This window comes from Jaculus jaculus, chromosome X (genome assembly GCF_020740685.1).
Source record: "Jaculus jaculus isolate mJacJac1 chromosome X, mJacJac1.mat.Y.cur, whole genome shotgun sequence".
NCBI classification, from domain to species: Eukaryota; Metazoa; Chordata; class Mammalia; order Rodentia; family Dipodidae; genus Jaculus; species Jaculus jaculus.
This window is the reverse complement of record NC_059125.1, coordinates 6,668,610-6,687,815: the sequence shown is the minus strand read 5'-3', so window position 1 is coordinate 6,687,815 and position 19,206 is coordinate 6,668,610. Positions and strand designations below refer to the sequence as shown.

Sequence of the window (19,206 nt, the reverse complement as noted above, 5' to 3'; positions counted from 1 at the left end):
AATCTCATTTAATAGCTGTTGCAGTGATACATGTCTTGTAGGGCAAACTGAATCCATGTTTCTGGGTCTTAATCACTCATATTTGGCTTTAAGATGAGAGCTGTGGTTTGCATCAATGGTTTCTATTCTACCTGGTGAAGCCTAGTTGCTACCACTGACAAGCTTCCTGTCTTTTTCAGTTTCCCATAACTTTTATTGCCACTTTCTCAGGGAGAACTGACTAAGAAGCAGTCACTGAGGCAAAGTTGTGAATCAAGCAGCTAATTTAGGAGGTGATGCCAGAAAGCTCTGGTAAAAGAATGAGAACTTAAAACAAGAAGAAGAAAGTTAGGACCGAGTGTATTCATTTGCTGGCTAGTGCTACAGCAAGTGGAGCTTAATCCTGCTGGTGATCATCAAGAGATGGTGTTAAACAGGCCTCTGAGCCAACCTGTCCATCATCATGACCTTCAGTTCTGCCACTTTCTTTTGTTGTAGTTTGCTTTTGTTTGGTTGAAACAAGGTCTCATGGAGCCTAGGTTGGCCTCCAACTCACTATGTAGTCCATGATGACTTGGATGATCCTCCTGCCTCCACTTTTTTTTGTTGTTGTGGTTTGTTTTTTGGTTTCTCAAGGTAGGGTCTCACTCTGGCCCAGGCTGACCTGGAATTCACTATGGAGTCTCAGGGTGGCCTCGAACTCATGGCGATCCTCCTACCACTACCTCCTGAGTGCTGGGATTAAAGATATGTGCCACCACGCCCATCTCTGCCTCCACTTTTTAAGGCATGTGCCAAGAAGCCACTGCTGATGGTGGGTACTGGGGTGATAAGGGGTGTCATAGTGGGCAGGTAGTACACTAGTGCCATGATGGATACTATAGACTTGTTCAGCATAGACTGCTACACTAGCCCCTGGATATTTCTATATAATAGCCCACTGAACTCCTATTATACAGGGTGGTTGGCTTGACCTCCTCTGTTGTGTGGGACACATTTCAGAAGTAGCTTTTATAACCTTATAAATATAAGCAGAGAAGGCAAAAAAGAAACGTGTCAGTAAAATACAAATGATATTCACCACTGTTAGCTGATGTGGTAGACGACATTTAATTCCAATGTTTCTTCCTACCATTTTGACAGCTTACTTGTCCCAGTGAACTTTATCACTTTGGATCTTATAAGCAAATTCCCATTAATCAGCAAAAGTAAAATAAAATCCATTTTCAAGAAAAGAAATGTCTGTACAAGTAATCATGGATTCGGACACCTTGCCTTTGGGTAAATGGAGAATTGACAGTAATGTGATGCGATTATTTTTTGTCATAAAGTCTTGATATCAAAACATGATTTACTCTAATTTGAGGTAATGTAAAGTTAGAGGGCAAAATGATTTCATCTATGTATAACTAAAGAATTATGTAAGTGTCTTTTTCAGCTGGTGCCTGAAGTGATAATAATTGTGTTTTCACTTTCACATCTCCCATTCTTTTGGCAAACATTTCAACATTCCTATCACAGGGTCTTAATACTTCAGGAAAAAGCAATGATGGAATGAAAGATGGCTAGGAGATAAAGGAAACACCTTTGTGGCCTCACCCAGCTCTTCCTGTCATGTTCCTGATTTATATTTTCCTTCCATCTCTCAAAGTACTGATTTCAGCCAATATTTCATGCATTAAGATATAAATATCTTTAAAAAGCTTAATTTTTTATAATTTCCCCCCCCAAAAAAAAAATATTTAGCATTAAAGAAACAATATGGGGCTGGAGAGATTGCTTAGTGGTTAAGGCACTTGCCTGCAAAGCCTAAGGACCCATGTTCAACTCTCCAGATCCCATGTAAGCCAACTGCACAAAGGTGAAGCAAGTGCAGGGTCGTACATGCCCACTAGGTGGCGCAAATATTTGGCATTCAACTTCAGTGGCTGAGGCCCTGACATGTCAGTTCTCTCTCTCTCTCTCCCCCGCCAAAATAAATAATTAATTAAAATTTAAAATTAAAAAAACAGTCATGCATGGTGGTGCATGCCTTTAATCCTAGCACATGGGAGGCAGAGTTAGAAGGACTGCCAAGTGTTCAAGGCCACCGAGATTACATAGCAAATTCCAGGTCAGACTGGGCTAATGTGAAACCATACCTCTGAAGAAAAAAAAAAAAAATAATGTGAAGACATGTCTTCAATCAAAAGGCTAAGGCAAGAAGATTGCAAGTCCATGACCAACCTGGATTATGTAGCTAAACCCTGTGTCAAAAAAAACAAAAGGGGGGCTGTAGAGATGGCTTAGTGGTTAAGCACTTGCCTGTGAAGCCTGAGGACTCCAGTTCAAGACTCGATTCCCCAGGACCCCCATTAGCCAGATGCACAAGTGTCTGGAGTTCGTTTGCAGTGGCTAGAGGCCCTGGCACACCCATTCTCTCTCTCTCTCTCTCTCTCTCTCTCTCTCTCTCTCTCTCTCTCTCTCTCTCTCTCTCTCCCTCTCTCTCCCTCTCTCTCCCTCTTTCTCTATCTGTCACTCTCAAATAAATAAATCAAAATAAACAAAAAAATTAAAAATCCAAAAGAGAGGATGGAGAGATATGGCTCAACCAGTAGAAGCACTTCCCACACAAGCATAAGGGCCTGAGGGGTCCTCAGACCACCTAGCTTCGATTTCCCACCATTCATGTAAACAGCTGGCAATGGCCACTCACATCTATAACTCCAGTCCGGTGTGGAGTAGAGACCAGAGATTCACTGGTGCTTATGAAAAAGGCAAGCTCTGAAATCAGTGAGATACTCCATCTCAAGGAAACATGGATCATGGATGGGCCACGGAGTGAGGACACCCAACATTCTCCATACATGCACATCTGCAAATACCACAAACAAACCACACCACACACACTACACACATACAAAACAAAGCCAAATAGGATTAGAAATGTGACTCAAATGGCAGAGTACTTGCCTAGAATGCATGAAGCCGTAAGTGCAGTTCCAAGCACTGCATAAACACAGTGTGGTGGTGAATACCTGTCTTCCCAGTACTTGGGAAGTAGAGGCAGGAGTATCAGGTGTTCAAGGTCATCCTCAGCCACATACCAAATTTGAGGTCAGTATGGGATACCCTGTCTAAAAAAAGCAAAAGGAATGAAAGAAGGAGAGGTCTTACATGATGAGTTTTAAAAGCTGTGGAAATTTCTTTTGTAAGGAGACCTCTCATTATTATCTCTGAAATCTCACTGTTTGAGTGCCAGCCTTTCTACCTTCTGATATTGGTCCTAAAGAAGTCACAATAAAAATGTTATGAGGGCTGGAGAGATTGCTTAGTGGATAAGGCACTTGCCTGTATAGCCACTGGACCCAGATTTGATTCCCCAGGACCCACATAAGCCAAATGGACAAGGTGGCACATGTGTCTGGAGTTTGTTTGCAGTTGTTAGAGGCCCTGGTGTACCCATTCTCTTTCTCATTCTCTCTCTCTCATAAATAAATAAAAGCATTTTTAATTTAACAAAAAGATATCATAGGACAACACTAAAATATCCATGTGGATATATGGGATAGGTTAAAGTGTAAATATATTTCTCAGCAAGGATGCCCCATATAAAGTTTGATTTCCAGAGAGTTCTATTTTGCTTATTCCTTGAAGGTCCCAGAATACCAAAGGAACACAGAAGAAAATCCTGAAAAGTAATTAAAAAGTAATTGTATGTGTGGCACAGGAGTTACAAATACAAAATAAGTTTGTGAAGCACAATTTAATTTTAGAAAAGTAGTTTCCCAGAGGCCATTCAATCTATCATGTGCTGTCTAAGGCATATATTATGCCTTCACATCCATTCTTCTTTTATAACCCCGGATTTTCAGGCGAGTACATTTCCCAGCCTGCTGTTCACCTAAGTTGGTCATGTGACTAATGGTCTATAAATGTGATCTCATCTAGTGATCTTATCTGAGGACCTTTCTTCATAGCAAAACTTTGCATCTTAGTCCCTGCTCTTCACCATCTCATGCTTCTCCAGTTGGTTTGATAATTCTAGCATCATTTGGAAAACTAAAATGAGCACCGTACCCCAGGTGTAACACAGAGGAATGCTGGAAGTATCCTGAGTAGAATCATCAACTGCAATTGGGAGTTTCTATTACAGCCAAAACAATCCTAATGGATATGCCATTTTTTGTATGTATTTAGTAGTTGACTCAATTTCTTTCTCTGTTTTTCATTGTTGTTTTTGTTTTGCTTTGTTTTTCCAAGGTAAGGTCTCACTCTAGCTCAGGCTGAGCTGGAATTCACTATGTCATTTCAGAGTGGCCTCAAACTCATGGAGATCCTCCCACCTCTGCCTCCCGAGTGCTGGGATTAAAGGTGTGCACCACCATGCCCAGCTTGACTCAATTTCTCTTAGTTTGGAAAGCAAATTTTATTGCACATGTTACCTGAATGGCATTTTTTAAAACAATATCTCTCTTGTCATTTTGTTTTGATTTTTAATATAATTTAATTTATTTATTTTTAAAAATATTTTATTTTTATTTATTTATTACAGAGAGAGAGAGGGAGGAAGGGAGAGAGAATGGGCACACCAGGGCCTCCAGACACTGCAAACAAACTCCAGATACCTGTGCAACCATCTGCATCTGGCCTATGTGGGATCTGGGGAATCAAACCTGAGTCCTTAGGCTTCAAAGGCAAGTGCCTTAACTACTAAGCCATCTCTCCAGTCCAATTTATTTACTTTTTTGTGGCCAGTAAGCCCCAACAATACTCTGGTCTCCACCACCCATGCAGGACTGGAATATCAGATGTTCATGGTCATGCCCAGCTATTTACATAGGTGCTGGGGAACTGTAATCAAGCAATCTCAGGCCCTCTTAGGTTCTTATGCTTTGGAAGCAAATGCTCTTAACCACTGAGCAGAGAGAGAGAGAGAGAGAGAGAGAGAGAGAGAATGGGTACTCCAGGACCTCCAGCCACTGAAACTAACTCCAGGTGCATGTGCCACCCTGTGCATCTGGTTTATGTGGGTCCTGGGGAGTACAACCTGGGTCCTTTGGCTTTGCAGACAAACGCCTTAACCACTAAGCCATCTCCCCAACCCCTTTGTTGTGATTTTTTGATACCTCCATAACTGAAGCATCAAATCAAAGTGACAATAACATGGCCACCATACTAACTGGTTAATTAAAAAATAATAATAAACTTCTGGAGAGATTGCTTAGTGGATAAAGCAGTTGCCTTGCAACATGAGTACCTAAACTTGGATCAGAGCATCTGTTATCCCAGGGTACCTACAGTGGGAAGTGGCATGGAGACAGGAGAATCTTCCAGAGAATCTCAGACCAGCTAGCCTATAGAACTCAGCAGTGAACAATGATAGTCTCTGCTTCAAAGAAGGTGAAAGGTGAAGATTGACACCTGAAGTTGTCCTCTGACCTCCACATGTGCATATGGTGTACTGTACACCATACCACACACAAACATGCAGAAAAAAAAGGTCCATGTTTAGGCCCAATCCCATACCATCAACTGGTCTTATAAGAACATCTTGGAGCTGGAAAGACAGCTCGGCGGTTAAGATGCTTGCTTGCAAAACCTAACAACCTGAGTTTGATTCCCCAGAACTACGTAAAGACAGATGCACAAAGTGGCTAGAGGCCCTGGTGTACCCATTCTCCCTCTCTCTCTCTCTCTCTCTCTCTCTGTATTTATTTATTTATTTATTTGAAAGTGACAGGCAGAGAGAGAAAGAGAGAATGGGCACTCCAGGGCCTCCAGCTACTGCAAACAAACTCCAGACACATGCACACCCTTGTGCATATGGCTAACATGGGTTGTGGGGAATCCAGCCGCGAACTGGGGTCCTTAGGCTTCACAGGCAAGCACTTAACCACTAAGCCATCTCTCCAGCCCTCTCTCTCTCTCTCTTTAAATAAATAAATAAAATATATTTTAAAAAGGACATCTTAGACTGATGGAGAGGGGGAGAGTTATGATAGAGAGTGGAGTTGTAAAGGAGAAAGTAGGAAGGAGATTATCATGGCTTTTTGTCTATAATTATGGAAGTTGTCGATAGTAAAAAAAAAATAAAAATAAAAATAAAAAGGACATCTTGAACATTGGACAAAGACGCTCACATTTTCTGTCTCACTGCAGGTGACTAAAGGATATCAAGTGGTATGCCTCCACCTGTATGTCCAGAGCACATTCACCCTTGAATTAAAATATGATACAAGTTAATGTCATCTCTTTCACCAAGTCATACCACATTTATATTTCCCCTTCACCTTATCATGCCTCATCTTTTCTTGAGACAGAGTCTTGCTACGTACTCCAGCCTGGAACTTGCAGGTAATCCTTTTATCTCAGCCTCTAAATGTTATGATAACAGGCATGAGCCACCATCTCCACTCTGCCTCCTTCATTGTAGATAAGGTGTTGTTAACCTCTAAGGGAGGTGCACACGTTTAGGGAAAATTTCCTATATTAATGCACCTCCAAACTACCCTTTACTTTGGTTTCAACTAGAAGTTTTTGGAGAAAACTGAGTATGCTTACAGGTATTCCAGTACACCACCTTTGTGGCACAAGAGAAGTATGTCGAGAAGTGCTTGTGTCTGCCATTTTATTTTAACCTTTAGACATCTACACCATGAACTCCAGCTGAGCATGGCCCAAAATATGGAGGCCATATCCCTCCTTTTTTTTTCTTTTTTGTTTTTTCAAGGTAGGGTCTCACTCTGTAGCCCAGGCTGACCTGGAATTCACTATGTAGTCTCAGAGTGGCCTTGAACTCATGGCGATCCTCCTACCTCTGCCTCCCGAGTGCTGGGATCAAAGGCCTGTGCCACCATGCCCGGCATATCTCCCCTTTCTTAAATTGAGTATGCTCACTAACTTACATATTTTTAATTTATCTTTTTATTTATTTGCAAGGAAAGAGAAAAAGAGAGAGCTGGGCGTGGTAGCACAGGCCTTTAACCCCAGCACTCGGGAGGCAGAGGTAGGAGGATTGCCATGAGTTAAAGACCACCCTGAGACTACATAGTGAATTCCAGGTCAGCCTGGGCTAGAGTAAGGCCTTACTTGAAAAAGAGAGAGAGAGAGAATGGACATACTAGAGCCTCTTGCCACTGCAAACAAAATCCAGATGTATGTGCCATTCTGTGCACCTGAGTTTACATGGGTACCAGGGGAATTGAAGCTGGGACAGAAAGCTTTGCAAGCAAGTACCTTTAGCTGTTGACCCATCTCCCCAGTCTTACCTTATAACTTTTTAAAAAAAATTTATTTATTAGCCAAAGGAAGGGTAGGACTCCTTACAATGCACTCTTCCAGACACAAAATGGCCTGGATACTTACGACCTCACAGTGCCTGACACTACCTACACAAGACCCTCATAATAGAAGGAAAAGATGATGACATCAAAATAAAAGAGACACTAATTGAGAAGGAGAGGGGACATGACTCAGAGTGTTGTGAAGGGAAAGTGGGGGAGGGGAGGGAATTATCGCGGTTTGTTATTATATATTACAAAAGTTGTCTATTTAAAAAAAAAAACATAAAAATAAAGGGCTGGAGAAATGGCTTAGCGGTTAAGGCACTTGCCTCTGAAACCTAAAGTCCTATGTTCGATTCCCCAGGATCCACATAAGCCAGATGCACAACGTGGCACATGCTTCGGGAGTTTGTTTGCAATGCCTCTTTCTCACTCTCTCTCTCTTAAATAAATCTAAGAAAGAAAAAAAAAAAAACCTACCAACCTGGAAAAAATATTTATTTATTTATTTATTTATTTATTTATTTATTTATTTATTTGAGAGAAAGAGAGACAGGAGACAAAAACAGAGAGAGTATGGGTGTGCCAGGGCTCCCTGCCACTGCAAATTAACTCCAAATGCCTGTACCACTTAGTGAATCTGGCAAGCACCTTAACTACTGAGCTATCTCTCAAGTCCCTAACTTACACCTTAAACTGCATATTCTTACTAGGTATCTGCCCCTAAAATAGTGTTCTGTATGAATATATATCAGCATCTTGGATCAAATCTCCACTCTCTTTAGAGGAGGGTACTGTTTTTGGAGTAACTTCAGTGCTCTCCTACTTGCTACAGGTAACAAATCTTTGCCCAATTTTTTATCTTCTGGCTGTGCTTCTTGGCATTCTATTCACCAACAAGAAAACCCATTGTGTTCTGTTGCAATATCAAGAAATACATTTTCCTAAAATAGTTCCATCATAGCTTTGTAATTTTCTGCTTTGGCTGCAATCTTCCATAAGTAAAAAGGAACTGGACTGGAAATGTTGTTCCATGGTAGAGAACTTGTCTAACATGCACAGGGCCCTGTGTTCAATTCCAAACTCTGCAAAAACGGGAGAGAGGAGTTGTCCTTGGCAGGAGAGAGGAAGGGTTAAAACAAAGAGGAGGAGCACCTGGCACTTGGCCCTGACTGAAAATGGAGAGAACTAATGAACTGTGTCCCCTTCCCCTCCTCCACCCATCTCCAGCCTCATCCATCTCCAAGCAACCTCTGCCTCTGGTAAAACTGCCAACTTGCTGATGTTTCCAGAACCATTATTGTAGGGAAAGCCAAGTAATAAGTAGGGGTTGCTTTTTTCACCTTACCTTACCAGACCGAAATCTCACTAAAACATGAAAAGAAAAGAAATGCTAATGTTGGTCATTTTAATCATTTGCATTCATCAAGAGTTTTGCTATTTGAAAGCAGCAGTTTTTGGCCTCTTTAAACAAGAAGGTAGTGATTAGGGGCAGGGTATTAGAAGTCTGAGCAACTTCATTACTGATGGCAATTTGGCATGAATATCTAATCCTGATTCACCCACAAAGCATAAAGATAATCTGAAACCTGCTCCCCACTTCCTTTTTCTATTCTTATTTTTATTTATTTATTTGTGAGGAGGGAGAGAGACACACAGAGAGAGAATGGGTGCACAAAGCTCTCTTGTTGCTGCACACGAACTCCAGCTGCACGTGTCACTTTGTGCAACTGGTTTTGTGTGGATACTGGGGAATCAAACCTGAGCCAGCTGACTTTGCAAGGAAGCACTTTTACTATTGACCCATTGTGGTGGTTTGATTCAGGAGTCCCTCATAAACTTAGGTGTTCTGAATGCCACTCTCCCCAGCTGATAGAGATTTGGGAATTAACACCTCCAGGAGGCAGTGTTATTATTGGGGGCAGGCTTATGGGTATTAATTAGCCTGTGTCCCCTTGCCAGTGTTTGGCACACTCTCTTGCTCCTGTTGTCCACTTATGTGGACCTGAGGGTGATGTTCATCCTTTGCTCATGCTGTCATTTTCCCTGCCATAGTGGAGCTTCCCCTTGAGTCTGTAAGCCAAAATAAATCTCTTTTTCCCACAAGCTGCTCTTGATTGGATGATTTCTAGCAGCAATGCGAACCTGACTGCAACACCCATATCCCCAACCCCCTTCTTTTTGTTGTTTCTTTTTTTTTTTTTTTTTTTTTTTTGGTTTTTCAAGGGTCTCACTCTAGCCAAGGCTAACCTGGAATTCACTATGTAATCTCAGGGTGGCCTCGAACTCATGGCGATCCACCTACCTCTGCCTCCCGAGTGCTGGGATTAAAGGCATGCGCCACCACACCTGGCTTTTTGTTTGGTTGTTTTGAGACAGGGTCTCATTTAGCCTGTTAACTTCCAACTTGCTATGTGACCAACACTGGCCTTGAATTCCTGATCCCCTTTCCTCCACATCTCAAGTGCTAAGATGACAGGCTTATTCCACCACCATGCCCAGCCTCCCCCATTTCTTTCCTACATAAGGAAATCAAAAGCTGGAAATGGGGCATCTGTATAAGAAAAAGACACTGTGCCTAATCAATTCAAAAATTACATAAGAGTACCTGTTAAGTTACATAAAACTGATTAACCTAATTTTAGTTTTTCCATCTCTTCAATCTAGTGTTGAATCAGAGGTTTTCAGTAATCATAGAGCAGGAAGAATTTCCATATTTAAATGATACACTGAAATTGTTGGAAATGTTTGGAATATTAAGTGGTTGAATGAGCAGTATTTGCTTATTAAGTTGCATAATGTAAAATGAATATTACTTTCAGATATTAAAATAAAAGACAAAATACCCAACATAGTTGCTTGCCCTCAAGTTTTGATTAGCTTTATCATTGAAAAGAAAAACAAAACAATAACCCAAATAATTAAAAGGTAGAACATATTGCTAAAAAGAAAATGAATGTCAATTCTTATAAAAACTAATATACCAATGTCGTTGAAATTAACACGAAAATGAGTGAAGTTATTTCAAGGTTCATATAGAAGATTATATATATGCAAGTAAAGCCAAAGGGTAGGGAGTGTGGCTCAGTGCATACCCAGCATGCATGAGAATCTACATGATTCTCAGTACTGTACCCACCCCAAAAAGAAAGCTAAGGTAAAATTAAAGACAGAAAATGAGAGGCTAATTTGTGTTTACAAATACTTAAACTGACTATTACATAGCAATAAGCATAAGAAGCAACAAGTAGCTGGGCGTGGAGGCACACGCCTTTAATCCCAGCACTTGGGAGGCAGATGTAGGAGAATCACTGAGAGTTCAAGGCCACCCTGAGACAAAATAGTGAATTCCAGGTCAGCCTGGGCTAGAGTGAGACCATACCTAAAAAAAGAAGTAGAAAAAGAAGAAGAAGAAGAAGAAGGAGAAGGAGAAGAAGCAGCAACAAGTAGATGATAAAATAGAGTGTAAACTCAGAAATAGAGTCAAGTAAATACAGAAACTTGTAAGGGTACTATTACAATTTTAAAAAGCTAACTAAATGAGCCAGGCATTATGGTGCATACCTTTAATCCCAACACTTGGGAGGCAGAGGTAGGAGGATCATTGTGAATTCAAGGCCACCCTGAGATGACATAGTGAATTCCAGGTCAGCCTGAGCTAGAGGGAGACCCTACCTCAAAAACAAAACAAAACAAAAAAAAGACTAAATTCTAGTCCACTAAAAAAGCTATAACTTGATCTCACACTATTTTTTTTCAATTTATATGTGTACCACAGCGTAGTCAGTTCCAAAAATCTAAGAACCAAATGATCAAGCTTACAAAAGCACTACTTCTCAGTACCATTTTTCTTTTCTTTTTTGCTTTTTTAAAATTTTTTGAGAATTCTAATTCAAGGCCAGCCTTGGCTATATGACAAGTTCAAGTCCAACAGGGAGCTAAATGAAACCATGTAGGACATGTGCTCATCAACAGTAAAATACATAAGCAATTTATAGTACATACAACAGCAAAAAACACCCCTTCTTATAGCTATAACACTCTTTAGGATTTAGCAACCACTCCTTCCCCTTCCCCATTCAAGTCTAAATTGTTTTTGTTTGGTTGGTTGTTTTTCTATAGTTTGGATTTTGAATGTGTTAAAGGCTTGGTCCCAGAGTGGCTGCATTGGGAGGTGCTCTGGGTCTTGAAGGTGGGCCTAGAAGGAGGTTCCTGGATCACTGAGAGGACCTACCCTTGCAGAAGACTATAGAAGTTCCATTGTTTAGCTCAGCCGCCCTCTACTTCTTGGCTCATAATGTGAGCACTAATATATATAGGTTTTAAAAATGGCATACAGAGATTTAGGTATCATTCATTCTGGCATTTTATTTTTTATTATCTTTTTTATTGACAATTTCCATGATTGTAAACAATATCCCATGGTAATTCCCTCTTGCCCCCACCTTCCCCTTTGAAACTCCACTCTCCATCATAGCCCTCCCCCTCTCAACACAGTCTCTCTTTTATTTTGATGTCATGATCTTTTCTTCCTATTATGATGGTCTTGTGTAGGTAGTGTCAGGCACTGTGAGGTCATGGATATCCAGGCCCTTTTGTGTCTGGAGGAGCACATTGTAAGGAGTCCTACCCTTCTTTTGGCTCTTATATTCTTTCTGCCACCTCTTCCACAATGGACCTTGAGCCTTGGAAGGTGTGATAGAGATATTTCAGTGCTGAGCACTCCTCTTTCACTTCTTCTCAGCACCATGGTGACTTCTGAGTCATCCCAAGGTCACTACCATCTGAAAAAAGAGAAGGTTCTCTACCAAAAGTGGGAGTAGCATTATTATATGAGTAGGAACATTAAGAGAAGTGCTTACTGGGCAGTTTGATGAGAACAGCATATACATTTAGCCAGACAGCAGCAGATGTTACACCGCTAGGGCTCATGATGACCCTGTTGTAGGTTTTCAGTATCAGAGATGTATTCCCTCCCTTGGAGTGGGCCTCCAGTCAAATTAGAGGGGGATCAGTTTCCCCAATAACAGATGTGCCACTATTGCACCAGTTGGCTCATTTGGCCCAGCTGGCCAGATATAAAGCTTACAAAGTCCACTGTTAAGTACTGTCACTGGTGATTTCTCTCTCTCCCATTAAACTGTATGCATTGTGCCTTTTTCCAGCTTTCTGTCAGCAGGTCTACATGGAGGAGGTTTTCACCTCAGCTCTAGCAGGAGTTCTCAGTGACCTTGCAGCCCAAGCATGTGTAGTCTTCAACAATAGGGTCTTACCATCTATTCCTGGTGGGAAACCAAGGGCCTCAGCAATGGCCTGTAATGTTTGGGGGGCATCAAGGACCTCCCTGGACAACAACTCACTGGAAGGTATCCCATCCTTGGCACTGACAATTTTCTAGTAACAATCTATGGCTCCTGAATGTTCCATTGTCCAAAAACATAGGTTTCCATATGACTTATTTATATCCTCTGGCATTTTAAAATATAATTTTTTATTTTCCTCCCCATTCTTAACCCATTCTCCCACTTCACCCTAATTTCCCTCTCCCCTGTGTCACATATATCCTCTTCATATTCACTTTTAGTTATAGTTCTATCTTTAGAGGTTTAATTCCCATTTTCCCCCTGATATATACATAGTTATATATGTTACATGCCAAGGACTGCATATATCAAAAAGAACAAGCACATTTGGTCTTTCTGAGTTTGACTTACTTCACATAATATGAATCTTTCCAAATCCACTCATTTTCCTTCAAATTTCATGATGTGATTTTTCTGTACTGCTGCATAGAATTCTGCTGTATATGAGTACTACGTTTTCATTAACTGATCCTCTGTCAATGATCATCTTGGCAGCTTCCAATTCTTTGCTATTATAAATAGAGCTGCAATAAACATGGATGTGCAAGTGTTGCAGTTAGGTTCACATTGCTGGCAGAAATCACCCAACCAAGAGCAGCTTTTTGGAGAGAAAAAAAAAAAGTTTGTTTTGGCTTACAGACTCAACACTCCATGATGGTATGGAAAATGATGGCATGAGCAGAGGGTGGACATCACCCCCTGGCCAACATAAGGTGGAGAATAGTAACAGGAGAGTGTGCCAAACACTGGCATAGGGAAACTGGCTATAACACCCATAAGCCTGCCCCCAACAATACACTGCCTCTAGTAGGCTTTAATTTCTAATTGCCATCATCTGGGGAGACTAGCATTCAGAATACCTAAGTTTATAGGGTGCACCTGAATCAAACCACCATGGCAAGTATATCTGTAGCATAGTGTGGACTCAAAAGGGCATATGCTCAAGGAGTAGTATATCTGGGTCATATGAGAAGTCTAGTTTTAACTTTTTAGACATCTTTTAAATTTTTATTTTTTTTATTTATTTGCAAACAGAGAGAAAGAGGGAGGGAGAGATACAAAGAATGCAAGAGGGAGATAAAGAGAGGGAAAATTAAGGTTTCAGGGGCTCCTGCCACTCTAAACAAACTCCAGATGCATGTGCCGTTTTGTGCATCTGGCTTTATATGGGTACTGAGGAATCAAATCCAAGTTGTTACACTTTGCAAGCCTTTACCACTGAGCAATCTCTCCAGGTCCTATTTTTAACTTTTTGAGATACCTCTATATTGATTGTCACAATGACTGTACTAGTTTGCACTCCCACCAACAATAGATAAGTGTTCCCCTTTCTCCTCATTCTTGCCAGCATCTGTTGTCTGTCCTCTTGATGCAAGCCATTCTTATTGGGGTAAGATAGTATTCCAAAATCATTTTCATTTGCATTTCCCTGGTGGCCAGGGATGTTTTCAAGTGTGTGGGAGACATTTGGGTTTCTTCTTTTGTGAACTATTTATCTGTTCATTTCATTAGCATATTTGATGATTGCTAGGTTTACTTCTTAGCTGCTTAAATTTTGCAGTTCTGTGTAACTTCCGGTAATCAGCTCCCTGATTGAGGTACAGCTTGAAAAAATATTCACAAATTCTATAGGCTGTTCTTCAGTTTGTTGATAGTTTCCTTTGTTGTGTATAAACTTGAATTTGAGGTAGTCCCATTTGTTGATTCCTGAGGCTATTTCCTGTGCTATTGGAGTCCTGTTCTTACCATTGCCTACATCATATGGAATTATCCCTATTTTTCCTTCTAACACTTTCTGTGTTTCAGATTTAGATTGAGGTCTTTGGTGTACTTTGATTTGATAGTTGCACAGGGAAAGAGATGTGGATCTAATTTCATTCTTCTACAGGTAGATATCTGGTTTTGCCAGCACCATTTGTTGAATAAGCTGTCTTGTTTTCACTGAATATTTTTGGCTCATTTGTCAAAGATTAGGCAACCAGAGCAGTGTGGATTTATTTCTAGTTCCTCTATTCTGTTCCATTGTTTTATATGTCCATTTTGGTGCCAGTATCATGCTGTTCTTATCACTATTGCCCTATAGTATAATTTGCGATTGGGTATTGTGATACCTCCAGCTGTGTTCTTTCTCTTTAGGGTTGCTTTGGCTTGAGTACTGCTTCTAACAAGTATTCCTGCCATATTCGCTGCTGCCAAAACAATGGGCCACCTGATCTTGGATTTTAATCTCCAGATTATGACCTAAGTAAATCTTTTGTCTTTATAGTTAATTTGTTTCAGAGATTTCATTGTAGTAATGCAAAGGTGACTAATACATTACTTCACTGTACCTTGTTTGCTAGAACCCATGTCATTATAAATAATCTCTTAAGTAACCATGCTTCATTATCCCATTTAAGTACTATGACACCTGTTTCCTGCTGGGAGTCTGAATGAAGCTCTCATTTTTAAACATTAGTAGCTATAGTTAACCATAGCTGCTAATAGCTAACATAATAAATTCTATTACTTTATTGGGAAAGTGCTTTTTTTCAAACATCATGTAGTCATAGGCCAAGTGAGTCAGAAAGCTGTAAATGTACAGCCCCCCCACCTTCTATTGCCTCCACCTCCACCTCACATTCCATGAAGAGCTTCCAAGTGAAACCAAGGGCAAGAGGTCAGAAGAAACCTCAAATACTAATACCACAACAGCCATGGACTGTAGCCTGGGATCTCTGAACTGTGGTATGGCTTCATTGTCAACGTCAGGACACAGCTGGCCACAAACAGGCAGTCCAACACAATGTTTAAAATTCAGAATGTGAAACTCAGGATAATGAAGCCATCTGGTCCATATTATGTTGTCCAACAATTATAAGTAATGTGAGCTATAAATACAACAAGCAAAAGGAAGCAAACAAGAGATCATTAATCGATTGAGAGAATTTTCACAAGATATGATGACTCAAATGTATTTACACAAACACAGAAATTCATCTTTCAAGAGACTCTTTACAAATGGTAGACTAAACAGGCCTAGATTAAAGTACACAACTTGCCTGTGTCCTTCAGTCACACAATTTGCCTAGCATAGAAACCTGCATGAGGATTTGTTGACTTTTAAAAATGCAGATACCCTACCATGGTAGTACATAACTATAAATCCCAGCACTTAGGAACGTGTGGCAGGAAGATTACAAGATCAAAGCCAGATTGGGCTACATACATAGTGAGATCTTGTTTCAAAAACATAAAGTACCCAGAGTCAGTGTTGTGTATGAAAGGAAATAAAACCTATGCTGGTTCAAAATCCAGAATCACTTCACAAGGGTCCCATCATGAAGACACCTTAGTGGAAAGAACCCTAAGAAAATAGTAGCATTTATCCCTAGCCCAGCTCATAAAACCTGTGGGCACTTGTGTGAGAAAATAAATAACCAAAAAGGATTTATTTCCTGTATCCATTACTTTCTCATTGCTACCGAAAAATACCCACCAGAAGCAGCTTAAGAAAGTAAAGGTTAGGGGCTAGAGGGATGGCTTCTTTCTGTCACTGTCTCTGTCTCTCTCAAATAAATAAAGAAATAATTTTTTATAAAAAGGAAAAGTTAGACTGGATAGATTGCTTAGCAGTTAAGGCACTTTATTGCAAAGCCAAATGACCCAGATTCTATTCCCCAGGACCCATGTAAACCACATGCACAAGGTGGCACATGCGTCTGAAGTTTGTTTGCAGAATCTGGAGGCCCTGGAAGGCCGATTCTCTCCCTCTCCCTCTCTCCCTCCCTCCTCACCCCCCCCTTCTAAATAAATAAGAAAGGAAAGGTTTTAGTTTTGGCTTTAAGTTTTGAAGGGAAATGTCCATTATTGTGGGAAAGGCATGACAGACCTGAGCAAGAAGCCTGTGTCACATCTTTACTTCAATCAGGGAGGAAGCAGAAAAAGCCAATGTGGCTGAGAGCACCCTAACACCAGGTTCTAGTGACACATCTCCTCCAACAAGGCTTAACTTCCTACAGGTTCCACAACATTCACACAGCAACACCAACTGGAATCTAAGTATTCAAAGAAATAAGTCTATAAAAGGCATTTTGTATTCAAATCAGGAGCTATATAGTCTCTTTATATCTAATTACCTCCCACAGTCCCCTCAAACGTCATACATTTAAAATTAAACAAATGCTCCTTCTGTTCCCAATCTAGATCTTCTCTTTTCTTCTAGCTGTCTCACAAGAGCAACTAGTTGAATGGATAATGAAGTAATCCTAGGTGAGAGGAAACACATAGGTGAGAGGAAACACATTTAAGCCACAGGCTCAATTTCTCAGAAATAGATGTATGGTAACAAAGCTAGACTGAGGCTTGGTGAGAGGGGAAGCAAGGAGGGAAGAGAGGAGGGAATACTTGGCAAGTATAGGGACAGAATATAGGCTATTTCCTGTGCTATTGAAGTCCTGTTCTTACCTTTACCTATATCACAGAGAATTCTCCCTATTTTCCTTCTAGCCCTTTCTTTGTTTCAGATTTAGATTGAGGTCTATGATGTACCTTTAATCCCAGAACTCATGAGGCAGAGGTAGGAGGATCACCATGAGTTCAAGGCCCCCCTGAGACTACATAGTGAATTCCAGGTCAGCCTGAGCTAGAGTGAGAACCTACCTCAAAAAACAAACAAAAAGTAATCTCCTTGGGGGCTGGAGAGATGGCTTAGCAGTTAAGGCATTTGCCTGCAAAGCCAAAGAACCCAGGTTCAACTCTCCAGGACCCACATAAGCCAGATGCACAAGGGAGCACATGTATCTGGAGTTCATTTGCAGTGGCTGGAGGCCCTGAGTGCTATTCTCTATCTGCCTCTTTATCTCTCCTCTTCTCTCTCTCTCTCAAATTTTCCTGTGAAGCCTAAGGTCCCATGATTGACTCTCTAGGTGCCACACAAGCCAGACACACAGTGACACAAGGTTGCACATGAACATAAGGGGGTGCATGTGTCTGGAGTTCAATTTCAGTGGCTGGAGGCCCTGATGTTCCAATTCTCTCTGTCACACACATATTAAAAAAATAAAAGGCCAGTCTGTTGGGCTTGCCTCAAAAAAATGTTCTAAATGTCTATCTTTACTCCCTTAATCTATGCTGCTCTCACTCTTGGTTGAGAATCTTCTTTTTATAGATAGCAGCAAATACCATGAAGACCCAAGGCCCATCAGGACAGCAAGGAAAGATGATGAGATGAGAGGTGGAGATTGGAAAATCCCTGGAATCTCCTAGGCCAGCTAGCCTGGTGCATGCAGCAGCAAACAACAAGACCCTGCCTGAAACAAACTTTCCGGGTTTTTCTCTCTCCACCTTCCTTCTCACCTTGGGCTCACTGGGATTGAAGATGTCCTCCACAGCATAGAGCTTTACAAGTTGCTGGGGATCCAAACTCAGATACTTACACTTGTGTAGCAAACACTTCATCCACTGAGCCAGCTCCCTGGCCCAAAGCTTATTACTTTTAAAGACAGGTTTAAAGGCTTTGGGATTTTTTGGGGGGTGGTGGTTGAAGTAGAGTAGAGTTTTGCTCTGGCCCAGGCTGACCTGGAATTCACAGTGTAGTCTCAGGGAGGCCTCAAACTCACAGCAATCCTCCTACCTCTGCCTCCTGAGTGCTGGGATTAAAGGCATGAGCCACCACACCAGGCAAAAGTTTTAAAATATACACTCCTATCATTCAATTATCACTTTAGATGCTTTGCTTTTTTGAAGAAATACAGGTTTTTGTAAGAGTTTTTTGTTTCTTTCTTGTTTATTTATTTATTTTAATACTAGGAATTGAACTCAGGAAGTGATACTTGCTAGGCCAGCACTACCACTGAGCTATATCCCCAGCCATTATGTAAAAATTATGAGTACAAAGACAAAATAAGGTATTTTTAATCTTACCATGATAATGTAAGCACTAACATTTTCTTTTATATCAGTCTTGTCTTTATTTTATGAAAATGTATATAATTTAATATACATACTGTAAGTTAATCTTTTTTGGCTTAGCATTATACTTTCTACAATTTATGCACTGTTGCCATTTTTTTTCTTTTTTCTAGTTGATCGTCTAGAAGACCAATATCTATTTGTTATGCATACTTATAGCCTCAGGATGTGGTGATTACTAATACTCAATAAATATGTGAATTCCCATTTCAATTCTGTTCTCCCAAAATAATGTCTGATGAAGAAATTGGTGTTATTACCTATTTGATTATACATTCTCACTCCAGGCATGAAGAATAATTCAAAGAAATTTTCATTTCCTTGGGTGACTACTCTTCTCCATATCAGTGGTATTTCATAGAAAGGAATTATAAATTCAGTCATTTAATGCTTCCAAGATTGCTTTAATATGTTAAAAATGAGTCAACGTAGATTTCAGAGTTCATATTGTTGTACACTGGGAAGTTAGAACTGAAACTTTGGCGTGCATAAGATTGAATTTAGTGCTGGAGAGATGACTTAGTGACTAAGGCGCTTGCCTACAAAGCCAAAAGACCCAGGTTCAACTCTCCAAGACCCATGTAAGGCAGATGCACAAGGCGGCATACCTGGGATTTGTTTGCAGCGGCTGAAGGCCCTGGTGCACC

The 19,206-nt window shown here is 40.6% G+C and overlaps 1 pseudogene; it reads left to right on the top strand.

Moving 5' to 3' along the window:
* LOC101614147 overlaps positions 1–14,424 on the top strand; it is a 34,085-nt pseudogene extending 19,661 nt beyond the window's left edge.
* The last annotated feature ends 4,782 nt before the right edge of the window (positions 14,425–19,206 follow it).